Raw genomic sequence first — 16,834 nt, 5'->3', positions numbered from 1 at the left:
CTTTTGAAATGCGCCAGCCACGGGGATAATAATCAATTTGGCGATTCAAATGAGTGTATGTTGGGGAGGTAGGTTTAGAATTATTTAAAAGGAGAGAAGACAACCCCTGAGGAACGAAAGACCACCGTCTTGTTCTGCAGAAGACAATGACAGTAGGGGGAAGCCACGATTTATCAGCAAAATAACGTGTAAGTGGAGTGTAACCTGCAGGCAATGCTCACGCACTTCGGGGATAAAAGCAGGGAAGGTTGCACACGGCCCCAAGAGGGGCCCACCGTGCCAGGAGGGGCTGGGCACTGGGCAGCCGATCGTGGATGCTGTTTGGCTTGGATAGATGTATGCTTGTGCAGGCTGGGGAGCAGAGAGGCTGAGCTTTCTCACCTGCGCTGGAGTGGGGGGACGTGTGGGATTCTCCCCGCAGAGGCCCTGAGAGGGATGAAGACGGGGGCTGTCTGTCAGCATACCCCCACCCCACCATGTCCCCGGATGTTTGAGTTTGGTTGCATGTTTCTAACTACATAGGTACTGGGTTCCACCAGACACAGCAAGAGGAACACAGAGACGCCTTCCCGAGCCTGAGCCTGGCTTTTACATGAGCCCTACCTTTTGCCAAGACTTCTGCTTTCTGCTCTCCTGAGAACTGGGCTACAAGCACACAGCAGCCGGCGGGCGCTTTATAAAACGCACAGCCAACGTCTCCCACGCTGTGATGAGGAATGAGATCCCGTCCTTCCCGCCAGGCAGGGCTCCCGTGACAGGGTTCCCTGGGTCCCTCTGCATCTCACGCCACACTCCCTTCAGGCCCCAGTCTTTGCACCTCTCACCTAGAAGGTCCACCATCCAGACTGCACCAGAACTTTCTAGTATTCACTTTGCTACCCCGGTTGGCAATGATAGGTGCGTGGGTGTGAGTGGTGCTTCCTCTTACCCTGACCCCCTGCACTGTAAGCTCCATAGAGGCAGGGCCATAATGCTTCGTCTGAGAATGCCAGCACCTGCCAGTGCATGGTACAAGACAGCCGCTTGATAAGATTTGCTGAATGAGTTGTTGAAGTGTAGTAGTTCTTCTTGTTGGGGGAGAGGGAGGATGTCACAGCCTGCAGAGGCGCAGGCAGCTGTCTGGGAAGGGAGTGTGGCCCTGACAGGTCATGAAGAGTCAGGTAGCTCCTTGTTTTGTGCAAGTGCATCATTTTAAACACATGGTAGATATAAAAGCCCCTCCATAGCAGAAACCAAAAGACAAGTTCGCGGCCAGAGCAGTGGATTCAGAGCCCCTGGGACCAAATGAGAGCTTGCATTGGTGAAAGAGCTGGGTCAATGCTTGCATGCAATTATTCTCCACCTCCAAGGGCAGGGGTGAGGGGACTCAGGACTTCCCCCAGGCAGCGGTGGTCCTCCAGGGCAGCGAAGTCTGAGGCCCAGACCACAGCCTGTGCCGGTCCAGCCTCCTCACACTCAGCTGGCTGGTGGCCAGCTTCTTTCTCATCTTCCTCTCTGGGAAGTGTCAGCCTCACATCTGCCACAGGAGAGGTAGAGGCCAGGTGGTGGGGACACCCTGGTGACATGATCCAGCGTGGCAGGCGCGGGCTTCTCCCGTGACTCTCCAGGCAAACCTGGCCAGGGCCCACTCCTTGCATGGGACCAGCCTTTCTCCTGTGCTGTCCTTGGCCAGCTCACAGAGGCAAAGCTTCCTTCTCACAGCCAGGGTCGGGGTCCCTGCCTCGGGCATAAAGGGGTGGCACTGTGGGATGGTGCAGAGGACCCAGGTCTCTGGTCCCAACTCCTCTGTGTGACCTTGCCAAAGCCATCGCTTCTCTAGAAAACACAGGCAGAGTGGGGTGTGCAGAGCTCTTGGGTTTCTCCAGGCTTGGAATGCATTCAGCCCATCACGAGTGCACAGTTTCCACTCACCGGGAGCAGGTGTTATCTGTACACCGTCTCTAGCAAAGGCTCAAAGTCACCTCCTCACTGCTTTCTGCTCCATCACTGGCACCCCAGTCAAGTCAGCCCAAGGGGAGTGGGACAGGGTATTAGACATGGCAGTTGTGGAAGCTGTAGGGTGACGGCAGCTCAATTTGTTTTTGTGGCAAATTCACTTAAATAGATATTTACACCTTCTCAGAACCTTACAGCTAAGAGGGACTCAAGGAATTACAGGTGGTCTCTGACTTAACAATGGTTTGACTTAAGATTTGGGGGCTTTACAGTGGCAAAAGAACGAGGTGCACTCAGGAAAAAACAAGGTCTGGATCTTTTCCCAGCCAGCCACGTGCAGCATGGTAGTCCCTTTTGCTGCTGGCAGCACCCACAGCACCCAACTGGTCACATGATCACAAGGGGAAACCAGCGACACTCTGTGTCATGTTGTTAAGCCAGGGTGTTCAGCAGGGATGGCAAATGAAGTGCGTTTTCAGCTTGCACCATTTTCAACCTACGATGGGGTGATCCGGCTGCAACCCCATCGTAAGTCCAGGAGCACCTTGACTCAGAGCTGTCATCGGAGTTGACAAACGAGAAAAGCTGGAAATTTCCCTAAGAGGGAAGTGACCTACGCAAGGTCACGCAGTGAAGAACTGGCCAGGCGCACCGTCTGTGGCCTCTAGATCTCTACTTATTCCAGCCCTCAATCTGAAGCAGGCCAGTCTCTTCAATGCCCCCCACCCTCCTTCCCCAAGGTCAAGCTCTTTCCTAAGGAAGAGGGAGCCAAACAAGCAAGTGCTGGGGCAGCTCCCTCTACACACCTGCACCCAGTGATACACACAGCGTCTCCTGGGTGGAAGGAAGGAAGCTCTGGTGAGTGGGCACCAATCGCACGGCCTGCTGTCCTGCCAGGAGCAGTGTTCCAGGTGGCAGAACATTCACACACCCAAACCACTCTGTTGCCCGAGTCGCTGTTTCCCTAGGCACCGAAAGCACTGGAATGTGCCGATGCGGCAGCACGCACAGGTCTACACGGAGCACCTGCTATTTCTTACTGCCTGCACAGGGAGCTCCCTGGGGGCCTGCACCTGGGTCTCTATTGCTGTCCCCAGGATGTGCACAGCCGATCCCAGCGGGGCTCCCTGTGCCGGAGGTCTGGTGAGAAGCTCTGCCTTCACGGAGCGCGGTCTTAGTTGTACCCTCCCTCCCTGGTGGCCATCCCCCTGGACAGCAGTCATCTTTGATTAATAAGTAAAGCAGCAGTGAGCAACGTTTCTCAGACTCTGAAGTTCCCTCCTGTCCAAGTGCTGCCCTGGGACCAACCATGAAAAGAGGTGTTTGTCATCTTTCAAATGGGGCGACTTTGCGGGAACTGGTGGGCCCAGCTGGGCCCTCAGAGAACAGAGGACTCGATGGCTTTCTCACCAAAAGGGAAGACCCAACAGGCATTTTTGGAGGCTCCCTGGCTCCAGTGGATGGGGTCATTACGGTTGCATCACCCTGTGGCTCACCTGTACCCACATCCTCTGAAGCTGTTTCCAGGTGAGGCTGTTGCCTTGGGGACCCCCACCATGTACCCCCTTCTTACCACCAGCCCCGGGAGGAGAGGTTGCAGCAGTGTGATTGTCTGAGTCGCAAGCCCAGCTCCTTTCTGTTCCACCCCAGGCTGAGGGCCACGGTAGGCGCATCCAGGAAGTGCATCCATTGACAGTCCACGAAGACTACGGTGGGCCCGGCCCCGACAGGGAGCCTAAACTGCACATCCCAGGGCCACTGCTCCCTGGGCGCCAGGCTACACACCGCTGCCGACCCACTGTCTTTTGCCGTGCTTGGATCTGGGGTGTGGAGTTATATCCCTGAGTGGTGGTCAGCAGCCAGCCAGCCCATTGGCTGGCACCTGTCCCATGGACCATAATTAGCTGATAACGCTAATACAATGTGAGTTTGTGCTCCCATAATAGTCTCCTGCTGACAGATAAATGCTGCGGAAATATGATGGCTTTTCCCGAAGCTGTAATGGGCCATTACCGTGGCAGGAAGGCTCACGTCCTGTGACACAGCCGCCATGACACCAAGGACGTCTTGAGCAGATAAACGCTTGGGTTCCCTCACACCAGCGCCACTGTCCCTTTCCTGATCCGAGGTCCCTACCAGGAGTCTCGGAATAACTTCCAGATATTTCAAAGCTCCATTAACTTTTTTTTTCTGAGCCTCAAGATCCCACCATCATACAGTGCAACTGTTCATTGAAGCTCTCAGTTTACCACAAGAGACAGCAACCACAATGAGCAGGTGGGCTGGAGGACCAGCAAGTAGAGGTTTGTCGTTCCAAACAAAGCAAAGTGTTTTTTTGTGTTTTTTTTTTTTTTTTTTTTTTTTTTTTTTTTTTTTTTTTTTTTTTTTTTTACCTCCTAAGCACCAAGAGAATGGGAGGATGTCATGACTGTGATGGCTTTGTCCCCTACCAAATTTCTGTTGGGGTGGGGAGAAAAGAGGAGTGAGAGGAGAACAAAGAGAAAAGGAAGAGGAGGAGGAGGAGGGAGAGGCCCGCGAGAAGACTGCACCTTCATCGTGCCTGGTGACTAAGAGGCATTGAACAGCCAGCTATTGACTGAATGAATGATCTGTCTAATTAAATATTTTCCATTACAGTCACTGGTGGTTTTTTTTTTTCTTACAACAAAGAAACTTGACCTTACTTTTGTCTGTGTCACATATACATTTATCATTAATATTCTATGACTTTGACATCAGTTTAAGCATAAAATGTAGTTGGTTTCAAATGATAGTAGAAGCAATTGGCTCTGAGGGTCTCATTGTTGGTTGATAACATCGTTTCCTATGTAAGTCTGAGAGCTTTAAATTTTACAGGACAAAGTAAAAACCCAGTGGCCACTGGCAGTGCCACACTTCTGAGGATAAGGGGCCGAGAACACAGGATTCCGGAGGGTCTTGGTGATAGTCAGGTGATAACCTTTTCTTTTGATGATTTATTTTATTTATTTGAAAGGCAGAATGACAGAGAAAGAGAGGGACACACACACACACACAGGTTTTCTGTCTGCTGGTTCACTCCCCAGATGTTCACAATGACCAGGGCTGGGCCAGTGGACAGGGAAATCTGAAGCTCCACCCAGGTCTCCCACATGGGTGGCAGGGGCCTAAGTACCTGGGCCATCTTCTGCTGCCTCCCAGGCACATCAGCAGGAAGCTGGATTGGAACTGGAGCAGCCAGGACTCAAACCGGCACTCCAGTAAGGGATGCTGGTGATGTAGCCAGCAGCGATTTAACCTGCTGTGCCACAACGCAAGCCCCCGATGATACTTTCAACTGCAACAAATGCCGGCATCAAGAATGGCCCCAGAAAGGAGGATTTTGTGACAAATTGACAGATGATGCCTGTATCTGCGTTTCTATCCCCAAAGATAAGTCTTAGAGAAACCGTAACAGGTAGAACTAAGAAAACTGATTCTAACACACCATGCACAGGTGGAGAGTGTTATTAATGTGGAAACAAAGAATCGGGTTAGCTGAGCCAGGCTCCCCAGACATAAAATTAAAAACTGGGGACATTCAGGCATGTTTTTATTTCCTAAGGGTTCAAATAAGATAGATCGTCTTAATTATTTTTCAGAATGAAAAGCATTTGATTTTTGCTCGAATAAAATGTTTTATGGAGATGAAGAACACATCAAGTGTTTCCGAGTTTCAGCAGAAATCAAAGGAAGGTGTTTGATAGAGGGCAAAGTGCTGTGTTTCTCTCAGGGGGTAGGGGATGTTTTCTGTGCCAAGGGCCATTCGGATATGCACAACATCATTCACAGGCCATGCAAAACTATCGACTTAAAAATCAGCCTGCGATCTATAGATGGATGGAACTTCAAGTTCTGCCTGTGCTTGCCTTGGCGGGGTCAGACCACATGATCTCACAGCCCTTAGACGACCCATGGGCTGGAGGTTCCCCATCCTTGAGTCCTAATACAGAGCGTTCGAACTGTGTTCCTGAAGGAGAACAGGGGTCAGCCACCCCCTCACAGATGCGGGCCGTAATGAGAGCACTCCCCCGGCGCACTGCCCAGCTGAGTCACACGTGGGCCAGTACTGATTTGGAGGAAGCTTCCAGCGCCACAGCAGGGCCACCGCTGGCAGCTTTCTTCTTCATAAGCTGCCGCAGAATTCCTGCTTTCCAAGCCCTCTGCCCTTCCGAGGGCAAGGCAGGAAGGGAAGCTGTAGAAGAACCAACCAACGAGAGTTTTGAAAGATGGGCAAGAGGCAGTGATCAGTGCCAGGTGTAATATGGAGGAAAAACAGTCACAGCGGCCAGCAGTGACCGTCGGCAGAGACGCAGACTGGAGGAGCCTGGGTGGAGAGCAGTGACCAGAGACACCTGGGGTCAGAGCAGGACGCACGTCACGTCACACCTGCGCATCGCGCTCAGCGGCAGCATACACACTGCTCCGGGGTCACTCCAGCAGCCCGAGCAGAGCAGGGAGCAGCAGTCATTCCGCAGGCAGGCACGGATGGAGTTTTACACTCAGCACTAGGGGACGCGCTTTGAAAGCAAACGGCACAGGTGTTGTAGAAAGGACTAGAAGAGAGGACTAGGTGTCCAAGGCCTCTGCAGGGGGTCCAAATCACACGAGAAGAGTGACAAGCACGGGACAGGTGGGACGAGTGGTCCCACGGAAGGGTAGATATTTGAGTCCAGAAACAGCGCCACACACAAACACCAGGCCTTGACCACCTTCTCCGAACGCCTCCATTTTTCTCTCTCTTGGTCAGCGGCCCCAGCAGGCTGAGTCTCTCCCGTACTGGTAGTGCAGGAGACCTGGCTACCAGGGGCCAGGTGCGATCAACCTGGGAGCTCAGACAGGTGCTCACCTCCCTTGTATTCTCTGCGTGCTGCTCTACGGTGTGATTTCATCTTAGATGTTTTTATTTCTTTATTTTTCATCTACTTGAAAGGCAAAGAGGGAGAGAGAGAGACCTGCCATCTGCTGGTTTACTCCCTAAATGCCTGCAACAGCCAGGACTGGGCCAGGTCAGAGCCAGGAGCCTGGAACTCCAACCTGGTCTCCCACATGAGCTGCAGGGGCCCAAGCTGTCCCCCAGGGTGCGCCTTAGCAGGGAGCTGGATCGGCAGCAGTGCTGGCACTCAAACCCAGTCACTCTCATACGGGGTGCAGGTGCCCAAGTGGCAGCTTAGCCCACTGTGCCATGTGCCTGCCCCTGTCATTTCTTTCTTTAAAACCTCCCAGAAAAGACAGGCATGACAAGTAGGCATCCCTGAGGTTGAGTATAAAGTGGGGACCAGCACAGTGGCCCCCACATCACACAGCCAACATCTCTTCCTGTCTCACTTCTGCTTCCTTCTCACCCTTAGCTCCCAGGCTTGTAGCTGCCAAAGCAGTGTTGGTGCTTTGATGATGCCCCAGTTGCTTTGTCACTAGAGGACCAGGGTGGAGACAAAGACTGAATCAGGGACCCAGCCCTGCACCAGCCACCCAGCCGCCCACCCGCTCAGACACTCTGGGTCTGGTCCAGGCAAGATGTTCAGGTCCTTCAAAGCCAACCAATGGTGGCCTGGCCCAGTAGTCCTTCCCTACCTTGTGCTTTGTCTCTTTTCCTCCAAACCTAGGAGGCTAAGCACCTATTGTCCTCTTCCTTCGCCTGGGTTTTCTCTGCACTGAGCTAAGATACCTCCATGGGTGACCATCCTCTGCTCACATATGCATCCGCCCAGCAACAGCTCCAGGTTACGACTTTGAGCAACAAGAGCGCCAAGGGACAGTGGTTTCAAGACTAGGAGCCCGTTGTCTCTCGCAGGACATTTTCCAGGCCAGGTAATTTCACCTTTGTGCTCTGCCGCCCTTAACACGTTTGTTTGAACCTTCAGCCTGCTCCGCCTTGGTTGAGGGGGGGTTCCTAGGTTGTCACCCAGCCGTGCCCAAACTCAGAGAGGGAATGAATGCAAATGTGTCGATGTGTTGAGTGCAACGTCCCTCGTTAGTTCTCTAGTCTGGTTTTTGTTGGTTGTCTGTGTGTTTCGACTTACATGTATTCCAGAGAAAATCTTTCCCAGGAGCTACAGTCCTACCTACAACCCAGCAGACTTGTCTTCACTTCTTACTGGCCAGAATGCAGCCACGTGCTCACCCAGACCAATCAGTCACTGTCAAAGGAGCAATGGCCCTCCAAGCCAGGCTTAAGATACGTTTAGTGCCTGAAGGTAGAGAAGAGGCTCAGTTTTCCTGAACACCATGATGCTTAAGAATTGGGGCCGGTGTGTGACACGGCCGCTGAGTCGCTGCTTGGATTCCCTTATGGGTATACATGGCTGGAGTCCCGGCTACTCCACTTCCAACCCAGCTTCCTGCTGATGCACATCCTGGGAGACAGAGGTGACGGCTTCAGTACTTGGATCTCTGCACCCACATGGGAGACCCAGATGGAGCTCCTGGCTCCAGGCCTCAGCCCGACTCAGCCCTGGCTATTGCAGGCACTGGGGGAGTGAACCAGTGGCTGGAAGAGCTCTCTCTGTCTCCTTGTCTCTATCTCTGTCTCTCTCTCTATAGAGATGGTAGCAGATGGTATCTCTACTTTTCAAATAAAATGAAAATAAATAATTTTTTTAAAAAAAAGAACAAACAAATCCACTTCTATTGGAAGAGGAAGCAGGAGCGGCGCTTGGGTTGACCACCAGCAAAGTCTGGTGCTGTGCAAGGTGAGGCAGTGGGCGCAGACAAGCGATGAGAGGGGCCTCATTTGTGCAGAGCAGCGGTAACCTGATGTGCAGCCTCACCTTGCTCCAGCAGGTCAAAGCTGCGATCGTAGAATACCCCTGCTGGTCTACATCCTAAACGTCACATTCGCATGTTTTTATTTACCAGTTCCTGAACACAAAGTGGATGCCACATGGAAGCTCTGATGTCCACACACACACACACATGTGCACGTGCAAACTCTGTAGGTGTTTCAGGACTAAATTCACCGCAGCTCCAACTTCTTTCAGCTCCCTGAAAGCACAGCTTGTGTCTCAGCCCCACGTGCTACACATCCCTGAGTCGGAACAGTAGATTCGAAGCAAACGCTGACAGCACAGGGATTCTAAAGACACATGCGACCAGGTTACTTCAATCTTGTCATTCCACGGAATCACTTGCGATTTGCATTTGCATTTAAACCAGAAAACAATGAAACAGCAGGAGCTCTGAGCTGCCATATTTGCTAGGTTCAAATATCAGTTCACACATGTCCAATGCAATGCATTTGAGGGCTCTTAAAGTAGAAATGTAGGGGCCGGGGCTGTGGTGTAGTGGGTAAAGCCTCCACCTGCAGTGCTGGCATCCTATATGGGCGCTGGTTCGAGTCCCAGCTGCTCCACTTCCTATCCAGCTTTCTGCTATGGCCTGGGATAGCAGTAGAAGATGGCCCAAGTCCTTAAGCCCCTGCACCCACGTGGGAGACCTGGAAGAAGCTCCTGGCTCCTGGCTTAGAATTGGTGCAGCTCTGGCTGTTGCAGCCATTTGGGGAGTGAACCAGCAATGGAAGACCTCCCTCATGCTCTCTCTCTCTCACTCTCTGCCTCTCCATCTCTGTAACTCTGCCTTCCCAGCAAATAAATAAATCATTAAAAAAATAGAAATGTAGTCTTTGTTTTGAATTGTTTGTGGGTTGCTTTAAAATTCATCAATGAATTAAAAACAATATTTATTATTAACCATTAGGCAATTTGTACTTTTTTTGACAGATAGAGTTAGACAGTGAGAGAGAGAGACAGAAAGAAAGGTCTTCCTTCCATTGGTTCACCTCTCAGATGGCTGCTACGGCCAGAGCTACGCCGATCCGAAGCCAGGAGCCAGGTGCCAGGTGCCTCCTCCTGGTCTCCCATGCGGGTACAGGGGCCCAAGACTTGGGCCATCCTCCACTGCCCTCCCAGGCCACAGCAGAGAGCTGGACTGGAAGAGGAGCAACCGGGACTAGAACCCAGTGCTCATATGGGATGTTGACGCCACAGGAGGAGGATTAACCAAGTGAGCTACGGCGCCGGCCCCAAGCAATTTGTATTTTTTAAGATGTTTATTTTGAAAGTCAGAATTACAGAGAGAGAGAGAGACAGAAAGAGAGAGAGAGAGAGATCTTCCATCCACCAAAGCCAGGATTAGGAGTTTTCATCAGGATCTCCCATGTGGGTAGCAGGGGCCCAAACACTTGGGCCATCTCTTACTGCTTTCCCCAGGCATTAGCAGGGAGCCGGATCAGAAGTGGAGCTGCTGGGACATGAACTGGTGCCACATGGGATGCCGAGGTCACAGCAGTGGCGTTACCCATTCCGCCACTATGCCAGCCCCGGTGTGGTCACTATTAAGAATGATTTGGTTGAGTAGAGGAGGACGGTTGTTAAAAACAGTCCAGCCCAGGTGTCAGATACTCCAGGTCCACCACAGCCATGCCCACCTCCCTTCCTACCCCTTAGCTGGGTGAGTGGTCTTGAGAAACAGAAAAAGGCAACTCACCACACTTCCCGAGAACAATCTTAAAAGAACGCATCTCCAAACAGCAGTACAAACCATCCCTGAGACCTGGAAGTCCTCAGAAATCCACACACACCCCCATCACCATTTGCCTGTCAACGCCATCTTTCTTTAACTGCATGACTGCCTTCTATCAAACCCCAGCCCTGCGACAGAAACTCTGTTGCCATCCATGGCTGGCTTCTCGTTTTGGCCAATCACCAAAGCTGTAGCACATTCACTTCCTGCCCCTCGCTCGTTGGGTATGTAGAGTGTGCCAGCTGAAGCCCAAGTCTCCAGAGCAAGGCCCGAGAGGGGGCAGTGAGGGGATCAGCACGGCCAAGCACCCACTCCGTGCTGGGCACTTGGCACTGTCCCAGGCCTCACCCCACGTCAGGTGGGCACCTGCACTCTCATTTCATAGATCGAGGAGAAAACAGAAGCTCTGTGGGTGAATGGCTCAAGGCCAGAAGACAATCTGGGACGAGAACCCACGTCTGGTTCACCCCCAAAACTCTGCTCTCTATCCCTGGAATCACATCCGCTCAACAGAGCCCATGCCGGTGGAACATCCTGTCCCTGCGCCAGGTTTCTGTGGGCTAGCCTGGGAACCTGATCACGATGCTCACTGGGAGCCTGATCATGATGCTCACACGCCAAGTTACAACCAACCAATCTACAAGAGGGCTCACAGCTTTTTGGGAGGCCGGTGTGGGCCAGAGCTATCTATCTCTCCTGCTTGTGAACTTAGCAAGGTATGCTCATTCTTAACAGAAAAATTCTTTCACATCAGAACGAGAGCTGCTCTCAGCACTGAAGGGAGACCACGGGGGAAGGAATGCAGCGTTGGGGAGAAATCACTGGCTGTGTGGAATGACGCCAGAGGGCGAATTTTAACTCCCTCTGACTTGGAGACGGTGAAGGGCAGCCGGAAGGAGGAGGAGGGGGTGACGACAAGGAGGACTGCCCTCTGCCAAGCAGAATTTCCCCATTAGGGCCAATTTGCTTGGTTGGAGCTGGTTCAAATGGGAATTCTGCAGCCAGCTGGATGCCCTCGACGGGTTTCTGTAGACACACCCAAGAAATGAGGAGGTGCTTTCTGGAGGCAGAACACACTCCTGGATAAAGAGCGCTCCTTACTCCATACTCCCGCTTCCCTTCTGAAAGGCCACGCCGGGACCAAGTGCGCGGTTTCACTTTCCCGTTTCTTCCAACATCAACCTGCGCTCATTTCCTTGTAGTGCCCGGATCCTCGGCTAACCCAGCCATCCAGCCAAGGAGCTTCCCTCCTCACTCCGCTTGCAAAGGCTGGGCGGGAGGCTGGGTCTTTACAGAGACTTGGTTGGTGCCTCAACTCTTCCATGGCCACTTGGCTGGTCCACAGAGGAGACTCCAGCAGTACAAATGTTTTTGCTTCTGGGATCACAAAAGCATTACTTGAAAGCGATGGTTTTCCTACTTTTTAAAAAAGAGCCAAAAACAGGACTGGCGCCGCGGCTCACTAGGCTAATCCTCCACCTAGCGGCGCCAGCACACCGGGTTCTAGTCCCGGTCGAGGTGCTGGATTCTGTCCCGGTTGCCCCTCTTCCAGGCCAGCTCTCTGCTGTGGCCAGGGAGTGCAGTGGAGGATGGCCCAAGTGCTTGGGCCCTGCACCCCATGGGAGACCACAATAAGTACCTGGCTCCTGCCATTGGATCAGTGCGGTGCGCTGGCCGCAGCGCGCCGGCCGTGGCGGCCATTGGAGGGTGAACCAACGGCAAAGGGAGACCTTTCTCTCTGTCTCTCTTTCTCACTGTCCACTCTGCCTGTCAAAAAAAAAAAAAAAGCCAAAAACAGTCATCCTTTAGATGGCACTGTACATAGAAATATGACTTGGAAAGCAGAAAGATGTAGCTCTTCCAATTTAGGTCATTGCGAAGAAACGACCATGCTGATCCCACTCAGTCCTTCTGCCACCCCACAAAGTCCACAAACTACCCATCAGAGTCCCAGCTGCCCCACTTTGAATCCAGCTCCCTGCTAACATGCCTGGGGAAAGCAGTGGAAGACGGCTCAAGCGCTTAGACCCCTGCTACCCAGGTGGAGTTCCAGGCTTTGGCTTCAGCCTGCCCAGCCCTTGGAGAGTGAACCAGCAGATGGAAGTTACCCCTCTGTGTGTGTGTGTGTGTGTGTGTGCCTCCCTCTAACTCTGCTTTTCAAATGAATAAATAAGCCTTGATCAAAACTATGTCTCAGCAATCATTCGCTCAGTCATCAGTCAATCAAGCATCGCTACCACGAATCAGACGCGTGCCTAGAAGGACCTTCCTTCTGGAGGCGCCAGGGCTGAGTGAGACAAGACCGTGGTTAGAAGTCAGCAACTGCTCCCATACCCCTGCTCCCTGTGTGAGTATCTTCTTCCATCCAGGTTGTGGAGCTGGCTTTGCAGCGCACTTGTGAGCCAGGACCAAGCCCCCCATCATGGGTCGTGTGGCTTGGTTGTTCTCAACCAGCACTATGATGTATAGGTGGTTTCACACCAGGTTTGAAGCCGATACCAGGAATATTAATACTGATCCAGAAGAGCACTGGTTTTGGCACCTGGCAGACCTGAGTTCAAATCCTTGCCCTGTCTTCATTAGCAACAGGGCCCTGGGACAACACGCAAACTCTCTGCCTGTGTTTTTCCTCAAACTTCAAAATGGTTTGTTGTGTGCCTGGCATAGTGGGTAAAGCCTTCACCTGCGACATTAGCATCCCATATAGGCAACTGGTTCAAGTCCCAACTGCTCCACTTCAGATCCAGCTCCCCACTAATGTGCTTGGGAAAAGTAGCAGAAAATGGCGCAAGTGCTTGGGCCTCTGCCACCTGCCGCCCATGTGGGAGACCTGGATGGAGTTCCAGGCTCCTGGCTTCGGTCTGGCCCAGCTCCAGCTGTTGCAGTCATCTGGGGAGTGAATCAGCAGATGGAAGACCTCTGTTTGTCTGTCGGTCTCCCCACCACCACCACCAACATAACTCTGCCTTTCAAATAACTACAACGAAACTTAAAAAGATGGTTTGTTGCAGGGTAACATGTATAAAGCACTTTGCACTGAGTCTGTCTCACAGCAGGTGGTAAAAAGACACTGATCCAATTCCTTTCTTTCCTGAAGGGAGGTCCTGAGCTCAGCTCTGGGCCCAGGTGCCTGATTTTCACAGTGATCCTCTCCCCTACGACCTACCCAGTGTCTACATTGCACCATACCTTGGTGAGACCTAGCCTCACCACCCCCCACCCCCAGAGAGCGTCAGCTGAGGTGTTAGCCCCTGGTGGGCCACCCGAATCCCTCTCACAGGTTCCCCTCTCTGCCCCATCCCATGTCCAGACCCTAGAAGATGGAGCACATCTTTCCAGATGGGGCTGGAACACAGCTGTAGAAAGGCCAGCCACCTGCTACCCACCTTCCCGCGAGCTCCCTGACTACATAACCCAATACCCAGCCCCTCACGGTGAGCCACAGAGTCCTGTGCAAGGTCAGGGCTAAGGCCACATTGTCAGGACCAGCGTGAGGGAGGCCGTGGGTCTGTTTAGAGTCTACTTTGTGGTTCACATGTAAGTTCATGCCAATCTAACCCTCCACTGATATCTGAGTCTTTCCACTGGCATACAAAGAGCCGCCAATCCTGCAGCCTGAGACTCACTCCATCCTTGAAATCCTCCCATCTGCTGCCCAGACAACCCTCAGGAGGGTCCTTCAGAGACGGATTAAGTCCCATTTCCTAATCTTAGAGCAAGAGTCACCAACGCATAACAACTCAAACACTAGCTTGTCTGTTGCCAAGGACCTTGTGGAGGTAATGGAGAGACAGTGCTATTTCTTCTCCTGTAGCTGAGGCCAAGAGGACCTGACCGCCTTGAGGTCACCTGTCCCCCCCCCATCTCAAAGGACCTCTCAATGCACCCCCCTTGAGTGCCACCAGACAACAGCTCAGGCAGAGAAGCTCGTGAGCCAGCGTCCCCACCTGCCTGGCCACAGGGCAGCCACGTCATCAGGATATATTGGGCCCATCTTCGATGCATGATGGTCTCGATGAAATGGACCCAGTGACAACTTCCTAAGTGTGTTCCTTCATGATCGGGTCACCAGCAATGTGAGTGAGCCTGCTCCCCAGTGTCCACAGAAGGAGTCAGTGGGAGCACCTGCTGGCAGGGCGGGCGCACGTATAAGGTGCATGCAGACAGGGACCTTGCTGGCTCAAAGCAGCTCCTGGATCTTGCCAGCCCATGGTCAGAGGCGGAACAGTACCTTCCCTTTGTCTGAGAAGGGGGAGTGAATAAAGCCAAAGAAAGACCCCCCCCTCCAGGTGACACTCCCAGGTCCCTTCTTGGTAGGGGAGTGTACAGAATGAAAAGATATTGAAGATTAGCAGCATGTCCTTGGAGCTGAGGCTGGAGCAAGTCAGAAGATAAACAGGACTTACAGATCTGCGAGCACTTACGGGGCAGAGCAACAGGCATCCTTCTCATCTAAGTCTTGTGACGGTCAATGCTGGCTAACGCGACAGATAAAGGAGCCCTCGAGGTGGCAGCCCTGCGGAGGTGCCCCAACGGATCCAGCCACGTACACTCAAGAGGAGAGATGGGTGGACACACGGTCTGGTTGCTCAGAGCCCAGCAAGTCCTCAGGGCCACGTTCTGCCACCCACCGCTGCGTGCAACAGGTATGCGTTCCTGCCCAGTGCTCCGTCCTGCCCACTGGGTCTCCAGGGCTTCCAGCCACCTACACGCACAGTGGGCGTGTCCTGCTCTCCGTCTCCACTGTGGTTTCACAGTGCGGATCACAGGTCATGTGCTGGGAGCTGAATCCCCAATGCAACAGGTTGAGAGGTGGCGGCTGTCACAGGTGATGAGGCCACGAGAGCTCTGGCCTGGTGAAGGGGTTAACGCCACTCTCAGGAGTGGGCTCGTTATCGCCAGTGAGCGGCGCTGCCTTCCTCTCTCTCTCTTTGCTGTCTCCCTCTGTTCACGTGCACCTGCACACTCACCACTCACGTGCACTTTTGTCCTCCGGGATGATGTAGCACAAAGTCCCTTGCCAGAGGCAGGCGCTTCAACCATGAACTTTGCAGCCTCCAGCGCCGTGAGCAATCCATCTCCTCTCTTGTCCAGTGCCCCGACCCTGGTGCTCTGTTCACAGCAGCACATAGTGGCCTAAGACGTTCCCTTTTTCCAGTCCGCATGTCAAGCACACCAGGCTCTGCTCTGGAGTCCCAGGGATCTTGGCATCCACAGGCAGGGAGGGAGCAGAGGGCGATGGTAAAAAGCAAGTTCCCACAGGAGGAAGCCCAGTGGCTCCAACAGGACCCCAGGGAGAAACACGCCAGTGCCATGCAGGACAGGAGGGGCCACGCAGGACAGGAGGGGCCCTGCACACGGCAGGAGGGACCCGGAGCAGCAGCAGGGGCACCGGCCACCAGCAGGGGCTCTCCAACTGCCACGCACCTCCAGGGAAGGGAGGAAGAGAAGCCCCTGGCACGGGCATCCTTCCTCGCAGCCCACTTTAGGGATGGCGCCCAGTGCAGCCTTAGTTCTCACTTTCCCCTCTTCTTTTTCTATTATGTCCTCTTTAGAAGAGCCAGGAAATAGGGAGAGGGAAGAGTCCTGAGGGTTGGTTGCTGGGTCCCGCCAGACCTGAAGACCGATCTGTCCTTGGCAGAGCAGATATGCGAGCCACGTGTCCTGGCAAACACAGACCTTGCCGCCTTGCCTCTTGGAGCTCTTCCTGCTCGCTCCTTCCTCTGCCTCCTCTCTCCTGCCCTCCCTCCCCAAAGTCTGCCTCCTGTGCCAGCCTACAAGGGACCATGACGGCACTGACCCCAGAGGCTGGTTCTGAGGATGGAACGAGGCCGGGCGCATGAAGCCCTCTATATTGTGCCTGGCATGGGCCAACTGCTCAGTAGTGGCTGCTTGTTGGCTTTTACCCCTACAAAAGGCACTACAAACCAAATATTACCTGGGTCCCTTATGAGTGCCGGCTTGAGTTACAGCCGCTCTGCTTCCCATCCAGCTCTCCACTATAGCCTGGGAAAGGAGTGGAAGATGGTCCAAGTCCTTGGGCCCCTGCACCCATGTGGAGACCTGGACGAAGCTCCTGGCTCCTGGCTTCGAATCGACACAGTTCTGGCCATTGTGGCCATCTGGGGAGTGAACCAGCAAATGGAAGACCTCTCTCTCTCTCTCTCTCTCTCTCTCTCTCCCCCTATGCTTTCTCTGTGTAACTCTGACTCTCAAGTAAAGTAAATAAATCTTTGAAAGTCAGAGTTACACAGAGCGAGAAGGAGAGGCAGAGAGTGAGAGAGAGAGAGAGAGAGAGAGAGAGAGAGGAAGGTCTTCCATCCACTGGTTCACTCCCCAGTTGGCCACAACGGCCAGAGCT

At 53.2% G+C, this 16,834-nt stretch overlaps 1 protein-coding gene across 1 annotated transcript in view; it reads right to left on the bottom strand.

Annotated features, from left to right (window-relative positions):
* Positions 1-16,834, bottom strand: part of ESRRB (estrogen related receptor beta) — a 166,523-nt gene that overhangs the window by 104,006 nt on the left and 45,683 nt on the right. The gene's annotated exons all lie outside the window — the stretch shown is intronic.

Source organism: Oryctolagus cuniculus, chromosome 20 (genome assembly GCF_964237555.1).
Source record: "Oryctolagus cuniculus chromosome 20, mOryCun1.1, whole genome shotgun sequence".
Taxonomy (NCBI): domain Eukaryota; kingdom Metazoa; phylum Chordata; class Mammalia; order Lagomorpha; family Leporidae; genus Oryctolagus; species Oryctolagus cuniculus.
The sequence above is the reverse complement of the archived record's forward strand: the minus strand, read 5'-3'. Positions and strand labels throughout refer to the sequence as shown.